The sequence below is a fragment of the Culex pipiens genome, chromosome 2 (assembly GCF_016801865.2).
Source record: "Culex pipiens pallens isolate TS chromosome 2, TS_CPP_V2, whole genome shotgun sequence".
Taxonomy (NCBI): Eukaryota; Metazoa; Arthropoda; class Insecta; order Diptera; family Culicidae; genus Culex; species Culex pipiens.
Window position 1 is genome coordinate 180,332,429 of NC_068938.1, and position 17,877 is coordinate 180,350,305.

Below are 17,877 nucleotides of genomic sequence, written 5' to 3' on the forward strand. Positions count from 1 at the left end.
CTAATGAAGCCGAAAATATATGGCAATGAGCACACGCGTGTACACACACACGCACGCACACAATCTAGAGCTGACAAAATGACTGTGGCATTTTTGCTCTCTTGTTGTTGGTGTTGTCATTTGGGGCGGCACTTCACAATCAATAAGGGTGCTACTTTTGCTGCTGCTGCTGTCTGTTGATTTCAATTACGGCCTTTTTGGTCGGCTTGTGTTGGCTAGAAGTGATTTTCGGAAATGATGAACTCTGGTTAAATTTTACAAAATTTTGTTAAGATTTCATTTAAAGTTTAAACATTATGATCAAATGACTTTATAACAAATTCGAAACATTCAACAAAAATTATTGCAAAATTGTTAAGCAATTCACAAATTGTGCCAAATTATCAAACAAATTATTTAAAACACATGTTTTAATCATATTTCATTATTGCAGCAAAAAAAAAAAAAAAAACAAAAATAAGTCACATTACTTTTTGTCGAAATTTGCTCATTTTAAATTCCTCGAACCTTTCCATTTAAATATCTAAGAAACTAAAATCTGAAGTTGAAAATCAAAATGGGTCATTCCAGGTCAACTGAGTACACTTTTGGACTCGACCTTCACCGATTTGGACCAAACTTGGAGGGAAAGTTCATCTATCGATAGTTAACAGAAATCCCAAGTTTGGTGCTGATTGTACCATCCCTCTATTTTTGGCACCGCCCTCTTTTTTGGCGATTTTCTCAAAAACTTTTATTTCTTTTTATCATAATTTTGCAACTATTTAAGCAAAAGACTTTCTACAAGTTGCATTTTATAAAAATTGTCCAAAGAATTTTATTAAAATAAAATTTTAAACCTTAAATGCCCACTAATATTATATTTTAACGTTTTAAGTATTAAAATTCAGTTTTGATCAATTCCTTATATTTTTATTTGTTTTATTTTATCACCATCGTGTTTCCCGGACAATTTTACATAATAATCAATGTAGACCTCAAACTAAAATGAACTATTGGCAAGATACAGCGATTTTACTGAAAAAAGTTTGATTTTACGCAGCACTCGGAAGTACATGAAATACTTTTCAACTTAAAGGGATGAATCCCGCAAAGTTCGTTTTTTATATATAGAAACTTAATTCGGATTTGAATTCATAGGACAGAGTGCAGCGAGATAAAACTTTTTTCAGTAAAATCGCTGTATCTCGCGAATAGTTCATTTTAGTTTGAGGTCTACATTGATTTGAATGTTAAATCTTCCGAGGAATACGATGGTGATAAAATAAAACAAATAAAAATATAAGGAATTGGTCAAAACTTAACTTTAATACTTAAAACTTCAAAATATAATAATGGTGGGCATCTAAAGGTTAAAATTTTATTTTAATCGAATTCCTTGGACAGTTTTCTATAAAATGCAACCCGTAGAAAGCCTTTTGCTCAAATAGTTGCAAAGTTATGATAAAAGGAAATAAAAGTTTTTAAGAAAATCGTCAAAAAAGAGGGCGGTGCCATAAATAGAGGAATGGTCCAATCAGCACCAAACTTGGGATTTCTGTTAACTATAAATAGATGAACGTTCCTTCAAAGTTTAGTCCAAATCGGTGAAGGTCGAGTCCAAAAGTGTACTCAGTTGATCTGGAATGACCCAAATGTAAAAATTGTTCCATGATTACAAAATTTTGAAAAGAGAAAATTTACAAAATTATCTTAATTTATTTGATTTCAATAATATACCAAATATTGAAATAAGCTCAAAAATAATAAAATTAAAAGCAAAACAAATATTGCAATTTCATTTTTTTCATTGAATATTTAAACAAAAACTATAAATAAACCCCTGATTTTTTCAAACATTTTAAGATCGCGGATAAAATTTAATTGTTTAATTTCCACATAGCATAAGCAAACTTTGGAAATTAGAATTTTATTAATGATTTTTGAGAAGATTTTGAAAGGTTAAAAAAAGTATTTGCAATGTCCAATAAACTTTTCTTTTCATTTCATGTATTTTGATACATATTAGTTTAAAGAAAACGTTTTGTTCTTTTGAACAAATGAATGACAAAAGGTCGAAAGACAATAGATTGAAAATAGACAATCGATGGTGTTAGTAATGATAATTTTGTTAATTTTGTTAATTTTGTTAATTTTGTTAATTTTGTGCATTTTGTTAATTTTGTTAATTTTGTTAATTTTGTTAATTTTGTTAATTTTGTTCATTTTGTTAATTTTGTTAATTTTGTTAATTTTGTTAATTTTGTTAATTTTGTTAATTGTGTTGATTTTGTTAATTTTGTTAATTTTGTTAATTTTGTTAATTTTGTTAAGTTTGTTAATTTTGTTAATTTTGTTAATATTGTTTATTTTGTTAATTTTGTAAATTTTGTTAATTTTGTTAATTTTGTCAATTTTGTTAATTTTGTGAATGTTGTGAATGTTGTGAATTTTTTGAATTTTGTAATTTTTGTGAATTTTGTTAATTTTGTGAATTTTGTTTATTTTATTTATTGTGCATTTTTTTTTAAATTTTGTTTATTTTGTAAATGTTGTAAATTTGGTTAACTTTATCAATTTTGTTAATTTTGTTAATTTTGTTGATTTGGTTAAGAGGTTACATACATGTAGAAAATCACAAAATTTATCAAATCCACTTAAAAGATGATTTTAAATCACTCCTGAAAGTTTCATGGAGATATTTCTTGATTTAACTGAGTTAGAGACGATTTAAGCTTAGAATTTTGCCATACGTAAAGCAAACTGTCTAACTATCTGAGCGTTTTTCTCTAAACACCAAGTTGATTTACGGGTGCCACGATATCTCGAGATGGGACGAACCAAATTGGCTGAAATTTTGGGTGAAGACTCCTAAGGCATATCCCGTGTTCATGACGAAGCCCGATTTTGAAATTTTGAATTTTCAAAAAATACAAAAATCGACGATTTTTTATATGAAAAACAGAAAAATATTTTTATCCTTTTTTTAAATAAACTTTTTGAAAATCGGCCTTCGACATGCACACAGGACTGGTTTAACGAGTCTTCACCAAAATTTTCAACCGATTTGGTCGAAGCAATGTTGCGATATCGTGGCACCCGTTTTTTGAAACTGCTAACTTCAAATAGCTATATCTCGGCAATGATACAACCAAATGTCTTCAAATTTGTTTTGTTAATAGATGAAAAATATACATTTTCATCTATTAACAAAACAAATATGAAGACATAATAACCTGTATACAGATTTTGAAAAAAAATAAATGTGTGCTCAAACCAAACTCTGACATTTTTGCCGATTTACATGTATGTAACCCCTTAATTTTGTTTATTTTGTTAACTTTGGTAATTTAATCAATTTTGTTAATTATCAAAGTTGATCCCAGAAAAAATAGTTTTAAGAAACATTGACAAAGTGAAATTAAAAAAGATAAATTTACAACCCTAAAATTTTCTAAAATTTAAATAATTCCAATGCTTTTCAGAAATCAAAAACCGGTTGAAAATGGATTTTTGGCAAATAAGTTTAGATTGAAGCCCACCTAGAGTCTGGACTAAAGAATTAAACTTAGTGAATTACAATTCAACTGAAGTAGTTTAAAAAGTGCTTAAAGTGATAATTTCTGAAATTGTGATAAAATTCTTCAGTTCAATACTTCTCAATATCTCTTGCCTGACTGGGAGAAAGAATCGCGAACAACTTCGAACCGTTTCCCAAGAACATGAAGCAACCTAGGATTCCCTCGGGAGTAAATCGACCCCGGGTGCCACGTGGCACCACTTCAGTCCCTTCAGCGTGACCTCAAAAGGGTGATTTATCGGGTTTTGTCTCCGTCCAAGGGTGTTTTAATTTATTCAAATGTTCGTTTATTTTGTTTGCTTTTTTTTGGTGAGGTGCTGATTTGTTTTAAGGTTTGTCATCATATTGTGACTCAGTAAGAAGTAAGAGGTCACATTTAATAACGGTTACATAAAATTGTAATGACGCGATGTTTTATAACTACACTTTGATATCCATTAGGCGTTCGATCCAATTTCCGTAAAACGATTTCCTTTTTTCGCGTCTATTAATAATGTTCCATTTTAGCTTCGATCAACTGCATGTGATATAAAAATAGCCAGCCCAGTCAAACATGCAACCACCAGGCCAGGCAGTTAGTTCACCCAGAGTAATTTCAGTTTGGAAGAGCTTTTTTTTCTTTTCAAGCAAAGCTATTTACCGCGCAAAGCTCCCGGAGCTTCGGGGTTGTCAGTTTTGCCACGTGAATATGACGTCAAGTACAGATTTGGATATTGGATTGTGAGGTTGGGGGGATCTCCCTCTGTTCTCTATTTGAACACACACATACACTTACTCACACATACAGTTGTGCGGTGTGTGTCCCTCTCCTGGGAGGGAAAATCGATTCGCACGGAAATAGAGTCTTTTTGCTCTGGAAAAACCAAACCAAATAAAAATAATTGCACGCAGAGCACCTTGACCGCACTGTCATTGGGGAGAAAGGGGGTGAGGGGGTCCTCTGAAAATGACATTCCAAACAAACTCTAGGAGGACATCGTAGTTCGCCATCCTTATCATGATTGTGGAGTCACGCGAATCCATCAGTTGTCAGTTGGTTGAACCGGGCTAAATGTGGCCAAGTTTCTTTGTAGGGAATTATTTTCGGAATTCAAAAACATTAAAACATTTTTAAATTATTTCCACGATTTCTATCCATTCTTATTTTTCTGAGTACAATCACCCTTTGTACGACCGCAAAAGTTGGAAAATGGAATTTTAAATCAAATAAAAAAATAACTTTGAGTACCTTCTTAACAGAAAAGGTCCTACTTGACAGCTCGTTCCAAAGGGACCATAGTTGATCCATCGATAAAATGTTGTCTTGTCAATAATTTTTGCATTAAAATGAAAAAAGAGATCAGAAATGGTTTTTGATCGTGTTTTTTTATCGTGGTACATTCAATTTGTTATAAGGCTTTAGGACCATATTTGAAGATATTCAAATTTTTCAAATTTTAGGACCAAAGATTGAAAACATGGCGTAGAACTATAGGCAAGACTGTAATCATGAACAAGCTTATCTCTCCGAACTTTCCAAAATCAATATTAAAAAAAGATGCTAGACTAACATTTCAAAAGGGCCAAACATTTAATATCACTTTTTTTGAAATGTTTGTCATGATTAAAAAATTAAAATATGGTTTTTGAGAAGATCGGAGAATTTCACGAATATATTTCGTTTTTTAACATTGGAAATCGGACTTTTTAGTGGCTGAGATATCGACATTAGAAAACGGAGGGTTGTTTGGGTTAGACTTAAAAATCATCAATTTTCCTGGTGAAAAAAAGTAATTAAAAATCGGCGAGATTAATTTTCCCTGAACCTATTTTTTCTGAACAGTCCTCATACATTATTTTGCCGAAGACATAAAATGTATCAGAAAATACCTTCAAAAGTTACAGATTTAGCAATATTTTCGTACCATTTTTGTATGGACAACTGCAATAATTCGTTGGTATTTATGGGTGAACCAATGACACAAAATAGCTTTTTTGGTCATATGGAAGGCCCCGACAACGGGTTCCTCTTCCACTAGTTGAGTAGAACGTACGGAAAATCAAAAATTTAAAAATCATTTTTTACATCAAAAACAGGATTTTTCAAAAACTTGTTCTATCAAAGTCTCAGTCAAGACCTGGTATAAGATTATTATAAAAAATCCGACAGATTTTTTAACGTTTTCAATGGCTTATAATGAGCCTTTCCTTAGCTTGTTACACATGCCCTACTTTCCCCTATACCCACCTAAAATTTGATTTGAGCTAATAAATTTCTGTTTTTAAATGAAAAACAAGTGTTCACGAGATTCTATATCTGAAAATATTTTTAATTTTAAACCTTAAATAGAAGCTTATATTGAATATATTTCAAATAAATAAATAAACTTTTTTAGCGAAAACCAATAGTGCTTTTGCCGAAAATAGTGAACATTAGTTTTATATGATAATAAAAAAATGTTACGGAATTTATGACTATAATATAACAACCAAATGCTCAAGGAGGATGAAGTGAGTTTGATTAAATTCATTTAAAATCTATTTCTGGGCAGTTTAACCATTAAAAATGTTGTTTTTTTTGGAGCTCGGCTTGGATTAAGGGTTAGAGTAGTAAGGGGCCAATGTGGCCGAAAAGTGATTTTTCCCAATAACTTTCACATAGGGGAAGGTGGGGCAAGACGACCATATGGGGCAAGAGGAACAATCGCTCGTACGGCCGTAATTTTTACAATTTTGATTATTTCCAGTATGAGGAATTGTTGCTAGCCATGCAATCAGCTGATTCTACTACCACATAACCGCCAAAACGACGTAAACGCCACGGGGCATAAAATTTAATGAAGTTTTTTTCAAAACCTTTGTTTTCTTATAATATTTGGAAAGTACCAAATAAGGCTTGGGGTTCGTTTTAAGGCTCTTTTATCAAAATGTTATTTTTCCTAGATCAGTAGTGTCCCTACCAATGACATGCACCTATTACAAAGTATGATTTAACTTTTGATTATTTTTATTGAGAGCTTTTAAAAAACATTGTTCAGGTGGGGCAAGTGTACCATATGGATTTTTAGTATGGAAAAAATACGAATTGCTGCAACAACATATTTTATAGGGAAATAAATACATAAAAGTACTTAAACACTGATAAACTATTGTTAAAAAAGTTGTTATTTAAATTTTTTCACTTAATTTTTGTAGATACATAAAATTTACCTTAAGGGGGTACATACAAGTAAATTGGCAAAAATGTGAAGGGTTGGTATGAGTACACACTAAATATTTTTTAACTTTGTTTTCAGGGCATTAAAATATACATTTTCATCTATTAATGAAATAATTGTGAAGACTAGAGTGTAACAAAATTGACTTGTTGGCGGGCATTCATGGGTTTGTTCCGGTGGGCATACTGAGCCCAAATCCCAAATATGAGCTTGATTGGACGTAACAGGAGCTAGCGTTCCGCCATTCAATTTTTATTGGGATGGCCAAAATGCCTCAAAAATAGACATTTAAAAAAAAAATTAACGGGTTAAATCCAATTTAAAATTAAAGGGCGAAGCGCCAGCTCCTGTTACGTCCAATCAAGCTCATATTTGGGGTTTGAGCTCAGTATGCCCACCGGAACTAACCTCTGAATGCTCGCCAACAAGTCATTTTTGTTACATCCTAATGAATACATTTGTTAGCAGTTTCAAAAAACGGGTGCCACGATATCTCAACACTGCGTTGTCCAAATAGGCACAACATTTTGGTGAAGACTCACTAAACGAGTCCCGTGTGAGGACAAAGGCCGATTCTAAAAAAGTTAACCCTCTACAAAGCAACCCCGCCTTTATACGGGTTTCGATTTAAAAAATCACCAAAAATCAAATTTTCGACCAATTTTTGAAAGAAGAACTCTTAAAATTTTAGAAAATATATGGGTTGGACGTTCTACTTGTTTTATGTGACCTTGTCAATGTTTTGAAAAATGTAATTTTTTTAGGGGTCAACTTTGGCTATGTTTTTTACTAACATTTCCTATATTTTGAGTAAAAAGAAGTATGCAGTATTTTTTCTAGTGTCCCAGAATATGCCTCTACGCATTTTTTTTACAATTTAAATGATACTAATGCCATTTTATAGCAGAAAATATGCAAAAAATCGAAAAAGTGACTGTAAAAATATGAAAAAATTAGATAGGCAGTATTTAATGATAGGAGGTGGTAGAATAGGCCAATTACTACCAAAAATAAAGTTAAATGCAAATAAAAATATCAAAAATGAAACAAAAAAGAAAAAAGAGAAGTAAAGTTTTTCGTAGTACAAAAGTTGCTCAAAATGACCTGATCAGTAGTGCGGTGCCTGTGTGGACGCGCAGTCCTGTTTTTTCGTGTTATTTTCCGTCTCTTTTGTGTCGCTGTTCGAGTGGGGGACGCGAAGTCGTGATTATGCAGGTTAATTTTTTTGTGTGCTTTTGTGTCGCTGTTCGTATGGGGTGAGTGATTGTGGTAATCGAATAATAGCATGACGTACTGAATTATTTGTGTCTTAAGCGTAATTTTCGTTGAGTAATTGGTGTTTTTTGTGATTGTTTTTGGTGATCTTAATTAATTGTTTTGTGATTTTCAAAGCCCTTCCTATATCATCGTTGATCGGAAGGCACGGCGTCGGGTAAATTGTGTATAGTTTTTTGAATAAGGTGTTATTTTTTATGGTGAAAAAGCCATTTCTATATAATGATCGAAAGACGCACTGACATTTTGGATTAATTAATAGTGGAGTGAAATAATTGTGTGTGAGTGACTTTGTGTGTTAACCAAAAAGACCTTCCCATAGCATCGTTGCTCGGAAGGCTCGCCGACAGGTCTGTTATGAAAGTCCTCTCCATAGCATCGTAGCTCGAGAGGCATCGAAAAGCCAATACCTTATCCTACTAACCAAAAAAATAATAATCACGTGATGCTTGAAGGAGATGCTGTGGATTCAACGGTCTCAAGCGGTATCAACAAGTATATAGCGAAAAACTGTGTGCTTGATGAGTCTGCAACTTCAACTCGTCGCCATCGTGCTAACTTGTCGTACGTGCATTTTGGGCCAAATTGAGTTAAGAACGCCATTTTGTGCAGCTCACAATGCCTCACCTTTTGACCTTCACAGATCCCCAAAATTAGATTTCAATCCTGAGATATTCAACAAAAACCGAAAAAAACTCCGTGCATTTTTGTCACTTTACATATGAAAGTAGTTTCAATCTTGTCGTGCTATCTTGTCACTCCATGAAAATTGATGTAAGTGCGACAAAAGGCCAAAGGGATTTCAGGCCAGGAAAGTCAGGATGCGTTTGTCGCACGTACAAGCTAGACTACCGTAAACATTTGTAATTATAACTCGGGACTCCAGCAACCAACTTCAACCAAACTTTGGGACAATGCACAGAATGGTGAGCCAAACAAAACGTGTTTGTTATTGTTTACATTGCGTGCTCTCGTTTTTGAATATTCAAGGTCAAACATTAAAACGCGTTTTTCTCGGAACGTCAAAATGGCGGGTGCGACAAGATAGCACGACGACGTCGAACTATCGGACTAACATTCCTCCCTTTCGTTGAACTGCAGGCTTCTTGGGAGGGCGCCGGTATTGACTAATAAAGTAGGGATCTTCAGAGGTTAAACAGTGAACGGATGGTTGGCTCCCACTGATCATTTTTGATTCATTGTTTAACTTCAGCTGATCTGTCAATAACGGAGTAGCAGCTCATTGGCAGTCAACCATGCTCATGCTCATGCTCAAGTTGCTCAAAATGACCTCCTGAACACGGGAAAAATAAAAATAAAACACAAATAGGAAAATGCATTTTTCATTGTTTAAAAAACAGCAACAAAGTCCCAACAAGCTTTAATTTTGAAAAACTGAAAAAGCCTTCTCCGGGTTCAAATTTGCTAGAGCAGGCCTGCCCAACGTCCGGCCCGTGAAGCCGTTTCATCCGGCCCGCGACAGCTTTTCAAAATAGTTCTATGACCGGCCCTCGAGGCTGTTCATGAAATATTTAATTAATAAATTGATTGCTTGAATTAAAAAAAAAAAGATTGAGATCAAATTTTAACATTTTATAACAACATTCTTCATGTTTGAATTGAATTCTTATAATTTCTATCAATAAATTCAAATGTGAAGAATGTTGTTATATTATAAACCTGCTGATTTTATTCAATGGTGCAAGAAAACAAAATTATCGATCTTATAAAATTGTGAAATTTATGAGAAAAGAACCTGGATTGTTGGCTAAAAATGAACAAAATGACACTAAGTATAAATTTCTTTGAGTTGTTCAACTGTGTACTTCACATTTAAATTTTTTTCTGTTTTTTTTAAATAAATAAGTAAGCAGTAAGTAAGCATTTTTTTTAAATAAATAAGTAAGCAAAAACTAATTTTTCCAGAACAAATTTTCAGTGACAAAGTCTTTTTTTAATGAAAAAGCGTAAAAAAGCAAACCATTCATACTGATCGCTGCAAATATATTAAAAATAACAAAAAATGTCTCAAAATAAGTCAAGAAATTAGAAATTAGGGAGCAAAAAATATTTATTTTCAGAAACTTTGAATTTCGAAAAATAACGAAATGAAAATGATTTGATATGTATTTTTTAAACATTGAAATTGTGTGTGTGTGTATTTTAAATCATTTTAAAGTATTTTCCTAAAATGTTTAAATATAGGTGCACAACAATGCAAAAAGTAATTTTTTTGTAAAGGATCGAATATCCAAATTTCGTTTGAATATTTTTTTTTTTGCAACGACCATTGAAATTTGAATATTAATTGCAATCGTCAAATACAATAACTATACAATTTCAAACAAACGAAAATTAAAATAAGTCAAATAAACACATTTTGAAAGTTATCTTTGTTTTTAATTCCTAAAATCAAGAAATATTAATATAGCAATACTATTTCTTTTATTTATTTACTTTAAAAGAACCCAATCATAAAAAAAATACTGTTACTTTTTCAACTTTTATCAAATATTAGATCCGGCCCGCCACTGTTTTAGAAAAATCAGAACTGGCCCGCAGGGCCAAAAGGTTGGGCACCCCTGTGCTAGAGCTTACTTTTACTCCATCAAGTAAGGCCCATTTCTTCTTATGACCACACTTTCCGGGGACAGCTTTGGAAGCTCCCGCCCCCCTTGCTTCTCCCCTTTCCCCTCCACCTACTCTCGCAGGAGGTCATCTCAAACCACCTCCTGGTAGCTCTGTTTTGCCTAGCCAAGCTTTTTCATTCAGCACTTTCACGAATCACACACAATGCAATGCTTTCCGAGATGAGATGCTTTTGAGCACCTTCTTATTCGGCTTCGGTTGGCACCGTGTTCGTTTGATCGGTTCCGTTTCTCTCCCACTCTCTTGCTCCCTCTCATTTTGTTTGGCGAGGGAGGCTCGCGCTGCTGCTGCCGGTGCCGATAAGCTTTTCTACTGCTGCTACTAATCTCGTGTGTAATGAGCTCTCGTGTGTTTGTGTTTAGTTTTCGCGCGCGCGACTCTCAAAGAACTCTGGGCTGCTGGCACGAGTGGGCACACGACGAACCCACCGAGCAAGAGAGTGGCGCTTCCACACGAAGCTCCACCGGATTCGTGGTTTGCACAGAAATAAATCTGATTTTTGCTATTTGATGTAAATGAATATTAATTAAATTAATTTTAATTAGTATTTAAATGAAAACTTAAATATTTTTGCTAAACAAAATGTTGAAACAAAATTCTCATGAAATTTTTATTATTTAGTAGAACACAATTAATCATCGAAACCTTTTTCACAGTGCACAAAACTAAACAAATGAACAAGACGACAAGCAGGGTAGGTGTGTGGGAATTCCGAGGCTTTCGAGCCAACACACAAAACGAACAATCAGCCGAAGCCCCGACAATTCCTGCTGCCCTGGTCGGGTGTCGCTTTCGGAGGAAACTTTTACTTGGTTGCCGTCGTCGTCGTCTTGGCGCGGGGTGTGAGAGTGAAAAAAAACACTGTGTGGGGCTTTGGGGCTGATTCCATGAAAAAGCTTAGTGTCAGCAATTGTGGGTGCTTTAATATTAAGTTTTGGAGACCCTAAACTTTGAAAGCTGCAGAGTAAGCCAATCAAAAGCTTGGGCAAATACTTTGATGATGCAATTTTGCTCTGTATTGAATGACAAAGCAGACATCATACATGTACTTTTGTGTAAAAATATATGGTTTGCAACTGATAAATAAATTTAAATTAAATTCGATTTCGTTTATAAGTTTAAAAACAAGGATTAGGGATAAAATCAAATATTTGGAACATCAACACAAAACGGCTTTTTTGGAAGTAGGGACTTGAGAGAAAAGAAAGTCAAAATTATCTTTTTTTTTCGAGTTCTCTAATAAACCTTAATAAATTAAAAAATCTAGCAGTTTCTCTCATTTTGCAAGAAAATTAAACGTGCTTTGTGTAGCTTTTAAAGCTAGCCTTGAAATGCAGAGGGCTTCGTGGCGCGGTGGTTAGCGGCTTCGGCTACCGATCCCTAAGATGCTATGGGGCGCGGGTTCGATTCCCGCCTTATCCTCCTGGCCTTCTATCGGATGGGGAAGTAAAACGTCGGTCCATTTGCGTAAAAGAGGTTTTGAGTGACTCACCACACATAACCTTCGGATGCCTAGAAATGAGCAGAAACTTGCAACAGAACCCACAAAAGACCCGGGGGTCGTTAAAGTGGATTGCTTTGCTTTTTGAATTGCAACTAACAGGAATCTAGGATTTAATGCACGGAAAGGGGATCCATCGCCAAATCGCGATAAAGTTCGCTAAAACTAGCGAAAAATGTCGCTAATTTCTCAGCCTGCACAAAAATTACCTAGAATCGCTAATTTTTTTCGCTGGTTTGGAAACCGATGAAATTCTACCAAACCAGTGAAAAAAAAACACTGGTTTGGTGAAAAATGTCGCTGTTTGGGGGATCAGTTTTGCTAGAATCAGAAAATTTTCTCGCTGGTTTGGAAAAAGCCGCAGGGCACCAAAATCAACCAGGAGATTATTGTACTGGTTTTGGGAAACAATTCGCTGGTCCAGCGGATTTCTTCACAGGACCAGTGTTCTTTTACGCTGGATCAGCGTTTTCTATCGCTGACGTCCGGGTTTTTTTCCGGCGGCAGCAGCTCGTACCAAAATCAACCAGTAGATTATTCTACTGGTTCCGGCAAAAAATCCGCTGGTTCAGCGAATGTTTCCACTGGACCAGTGTTTTTTTGCACTGGATCAGCGTTTTTTATCACCGACGTTTGTTTTTTTTTGTTTTGGCGGCAGAAGCCTATGCCAAAATAAACCAGGTTGTACTTACTTGCCACAGCACAAACTGTTCCGCGGCCATGGTCAAGTTCCTCGCCTATGATTCTTGCTGCCACCTGCGACAATTTGTGCACTCATCTATGCAGCAGTACAAATACATCTCCAGCTTCACTGCACCGTATTTTTCTGCTGCGAGAACTTTATGGAAACGTGCTTCTTTTCATTGAAAAGAACCCTCACCTGTTGAGTATGTATTTTAATGCTGAACACTTGATGCAGAACTTTTTCATGCTTTTTTGTTTTGAAAAAACCCCTAAAGCAATTCGATTGCCACAAATCGCTTCCGAACGTGAACAATAACAAACATTTATGACGGCTGTCGGAAGGATGTGTATCAAACCAGCGAAAACTTTCGCTGGAAAAGAAACCGTTTCGGAAATAACAAACCAGCGAAACCAAGTTGCTGGATTTGATTTCGCGCAGCCACCTTTTTCAGCGAAAAATTTCGCTGGTTTAGAGAAAAATTTCGCTGATATCAGCAAAACCAACCCAGCAAAATTCGGTCGCTGGTTTGGCGATCGATCCCCTTTCCGTGTGTTAAGTGAAATTGTACCGAAAGCTTTTAGTATATTGAAGAATCTTTATTTTGAGGTTAAAGATTTCCAAAAAAAAAATAACAAAAAAGTCCATTCTTCCATTCTTCAAAGAAGCTTTTCCATTTGTCTAACCGAAGAAGAAATTTCTTGTTTGGCAAGATTTTTTTTTGCGTGAATTTATATCAAAATATTTTTATATAATTTTAAGAAATGTTTCTACTTATGAATTGAATATTTATTTTGAGAATTGTTAAAACCCATGAAAGTGACATTTTATCGCAGCATTATTTTATTTTAAATATCCTACAGAGAAAAAAATTAATGTCAAATTCAAACAATGATATCTGTAACTGTTTGAAAACATAAATTGATGTTCGAAGTGGCACTCTAACCAATGTTAAATATATCTAAATAAAATTCAATCCATTTCATGGTTTCTTCTGAAACGAAAACATTAATTTCATAAAGTAAAAATAAATATAATAAAATGATTAAAAAATTTATGTTAAGAGAAGTGTCTAACAAATCATACCAAATCAATATTTAACAGAAACTCGCATAAACATAAAAAAAAAATAAAATGAAAATATAAATAACGACAAGTTTGTAATCTAAAGAAGTTTACTTCAAGTTGAATTCCCAAAATACATTTGTTTACTCTACACTGTAATGATCTAAAGTATGCTTTTGCGTTAAAGTGTATGTAATGTTACTGTTTTTAAGTTCCTTCAAAAACATTTTGGTTAAAGTCACCTTAATGAAATAAGTGAAATTTCTCTACGAAATCGGTCTTTTTTCTTCAATTTTAATTTTTGTATTTTTTAATCCGGCTGAAACTTTTTTGGTGCCTTCGGTATGCCCAAAGAAGCCAATTTGCATCATTAGTTTGTCCATATAACTTTCCATACAAATTTGGCAGCTGTCCATACAAAAATGATATGTGAAAATTCAAAAATCTGTATCTTTTGAAGGAATTTTTTGATCGATTTGGTGTCTTGGGCAAAGTTGTAGGTATGGATACGGACTACACTAAAAAAATATTTTTAATTTTTTTTATTTTTTGATATGTTTTAGAGGACATAAAAAGCCAACTTTTTAGAAATTTCCAGGTTGTGCAAAAAATCATTGACCGAGTTATTATTTTTTTAATTAATGCTGATTTTTTCAAAAAATCGAAATTTTGGTCGCAAAAATTTTTTAACTTCATTTTTCGATGTAAAATTGAATTTGCAATCAAGAAGTACTTTAGTGAAATTTTGATAAAAAGCACCGTTTTCAAGTTATAGCCATTTTTATGTAACTTTTTTCAAAATAGTCGCAGTTTTTCATTTTTTCAAATTAGTGCACATGTTTGCCCACTTTTGAAAAAAATATTTTTGAAAAGCTGAGAAAATTCTCTATATTTTGCTTCATCGGACTTTGTTGATACGACCTTTAGTTGCTGAGATATTGCAATGCAAAGGTTTAAAAACAGGAAAATTGATGTTTTTTAAGTCCCACCCAAACAACACACCATTTTTCAATGTCGATATCTCAGCAACTAATAGTCCGATTTTCAAAGTAACTGTATGAAACATTTGTGAAATTTTCCGATCTTTTCGAAAACAATATTTTCAAAAATTTTAAACCAAGACTAACATTTTAAAAGGGCGAAATATTGAATGTTTGGCCTTTTTGAGGTGTTAGTCTTGATACGAAAATTTTGAAAATATTGTTTTCGAAAAGATTTGATTTGATTTGATTTGATTTGATAACCAACAGGGCCACAAGGATGACCTATGTAGCGGTTGCCTAGAATTACAGTGGCTCAGACTTAAAGGGAGCATCTTCAAATTACTGCCGTATGAAGGGCCAAAAGGGGGTGGTTGGACGCGAACAAGCAAAATCACTCACGGTGTCCTCAGGGGAAGAGAATCTCCTTCCGACAGTAACCTCCAATAACTCCGAAAAAAGTCTGACAAAGCTGAAAAACAGGGCTCGCACCCTGTTGGGGGCCTAAAAGGGCGCGGCAGACAGCTGGAGACTGACAGAGGTCAATAGATGTAGTAATTAGACAATCCTTAAGAATTGTACAATTACTAAACCATTTTCCCCTTGTGACGTAGTTCTGGTCTTCCACTATCCACATCCAGTCTCCGCCATTACAGCATACTGTCCACTGCCCTGATGCTCCCTCCCCGATCCCCGGCTTTGATTCTAACTACTGATGAAAAGGAAAATCATAGATGAGAAAAGGTCAATGCGGATGGAGAGCAAATCGAGCTCAGTATCCCCTCACAAAGACTGGTAGTAAGTGTGAAAAAGACAGTGAAAAATATGTAGAAAGGCAGAAAAATGAAAAGATAGTATGTCGATGCGGATGGATCGATGATCCCCTCACAATGACAAAAAAGAGACAGATGATAGGGATTGCAAAAGAAGAACAGAAAATCAGGAATAAGAAATATTCAATGTAGATGAATAGCAAACTAAGCTCAATATTCCTCACAAGTTAAATACTTTAAATACCTTAAATACTCAAAAAAAAATTAAATACTTCAAATACTTTAAATACTTTAAATACTTTAAATACTTTAAATACTTTAAATACTTTAAATACTTTAAATACTTTAAATACTTTAAATACTTTAAATAATTTAAATACTTTGAATACTTTAAATACTTTAAATACATAAAATCCGCAATGTTGCTCCTCAACTCAAAAATAAAATCTAAATTAAAATCAAAGGAATAACCAAAACTATTCAACTGGTCAATCAATGCCCAAAACATAAAATTTCCATCCATATTCATTACGAAAATTTTGAAAATATTGTTTTCGAAAAGATCGGAAAATTTCACAAATGTTTCATAATATAACATTGAAAATCGGACCATTAGTTGCTGAGGTATCGACATTGAAAAATGGTGGGCTGTTTGTGTGAGACTTAAAAAACATCAATTTTTCTGTTTTTAAACCTTTGCTTTGCAATATCTCAGCAACTAAGGGTCGTATCAACAAAGTCCGATAAAGCAAAATATAGAGAATTTTCTCAGCTATTCAAAAATATTTTTTTCAAAAATGTGCAAACATGTGCACTAATTTGAAAAAATGAAAAACTGCGACTATTTTGAAAAAAGTTACATAAAAATGGCTATAACTGGAAAACGGTGCACTTTATCAAAATGTCACTAAAGTACTTTTTGATTGCAAATTTAATTTTACATCGAAAAATGAAGTTGACAAATTTTTGCGACCAAAATTTCGATTTTTTTAAAAAAATAGTATTGATTAAAAAATTCATAACTCGGTCAATGATTTTTTGCACAACCTGGAAATTTCTAATAAGTTGGCTTTTTATGTCCTCTAAAACATATCAAAAAATAAAAAAAATCAAAAATAGTGTTTTTTTGCAAATCAAGTTTTAGTGAGAAAAAGTTAAATAAAAAAATCATTAATTTTTTTTTACCGTGTACCATTTTTTTTTTTCAGTGTAGTCCTTATCCAAACCTACAACTTTGCCGAAGACACCAAATCGATCAAAAAATTCCTTCAAAAGATACAGATTTTTGAATTTTCATACATAATTTTTGTATGGACAGCTGCCAAATTTGTATGGAAAATTATATGGACAAACTAATGATGCAAAATGGCTTCTTTGGGCATACCGAAGGCACCAAAAAAGTTTCAGCCGGATTAAAAAATACAAAAAAAATCGAATGACCGAAATCCTAGAGAACTGCTCAAGTAGTAACTTTCAAAAAGATATTGTGTATTAATTAAGGAAACAATATTTTGGTTTAGTAATTTACAGATTTTGATAGATTATTTTGATTATAAAGCATTTCTCTACGAAATTGGTCTCTTTTTTATTCTAATTTTTGTATTTTTTTATCCGGCTAAAACTTTTTTGATGCCTTCGGTACTCCCAAAGAAGCCATTTTGCATCATTTTTTGTTCATATAATTTTCCATACAAATTTGGCAGCTGACCATACAAAAATGATTTATGAAAATTCGAAAATATGTATCTTTTGAAGGAATTTTTTGATCGATTTAGTGTCTTCGGCAAAGTTGTAGGTTTGGATAAGGACTACACTGAAAAAACGATGCACTGTAATTAACATTTTGGTGATTTTTATATTTCACTTTTTGTCACTTAAACTTGATTTGCAAAAAAACATTTTTTTTTTCTAAAATGTTTTAGGGGACATCAAATGCCAACTTTTCAGAATTGTTTGGATCCTTTAAAAAAAAATATTTCAATTTTTTTAAAATCAAGACTAACATTTCAAAAGGTCGTTATTTAGAAGTTAAGTTCTGCGTGTTAATTTTTTGTGATTATTTCTTGTTTTCTTTTAGTTTTTTTTAGCTTTTGACTCATCAAGGGTTAGGCTGACCAATTTACTCCGCGCTATTTGTCACTCTAACCAGCCAGCGTGCTCCCTCTCTCTCCTGTGATTTTTCACTTGTTTCATTTT

General features: G+C 33.4%; 1 protein-coding gene across 2 annotated transcripts in view; it reads left to right on the forward strand.

The window, feature by feature from the left end:
• LOC120420263 (neurogenic protein mastermind) overlaps window positions 1-17,877 on the forward strand; it is a 232,366-nt gene that overhangs the window by 96,381 nt on the left and 118,108 nt on the right. The window lies entirely within an intron of this gene.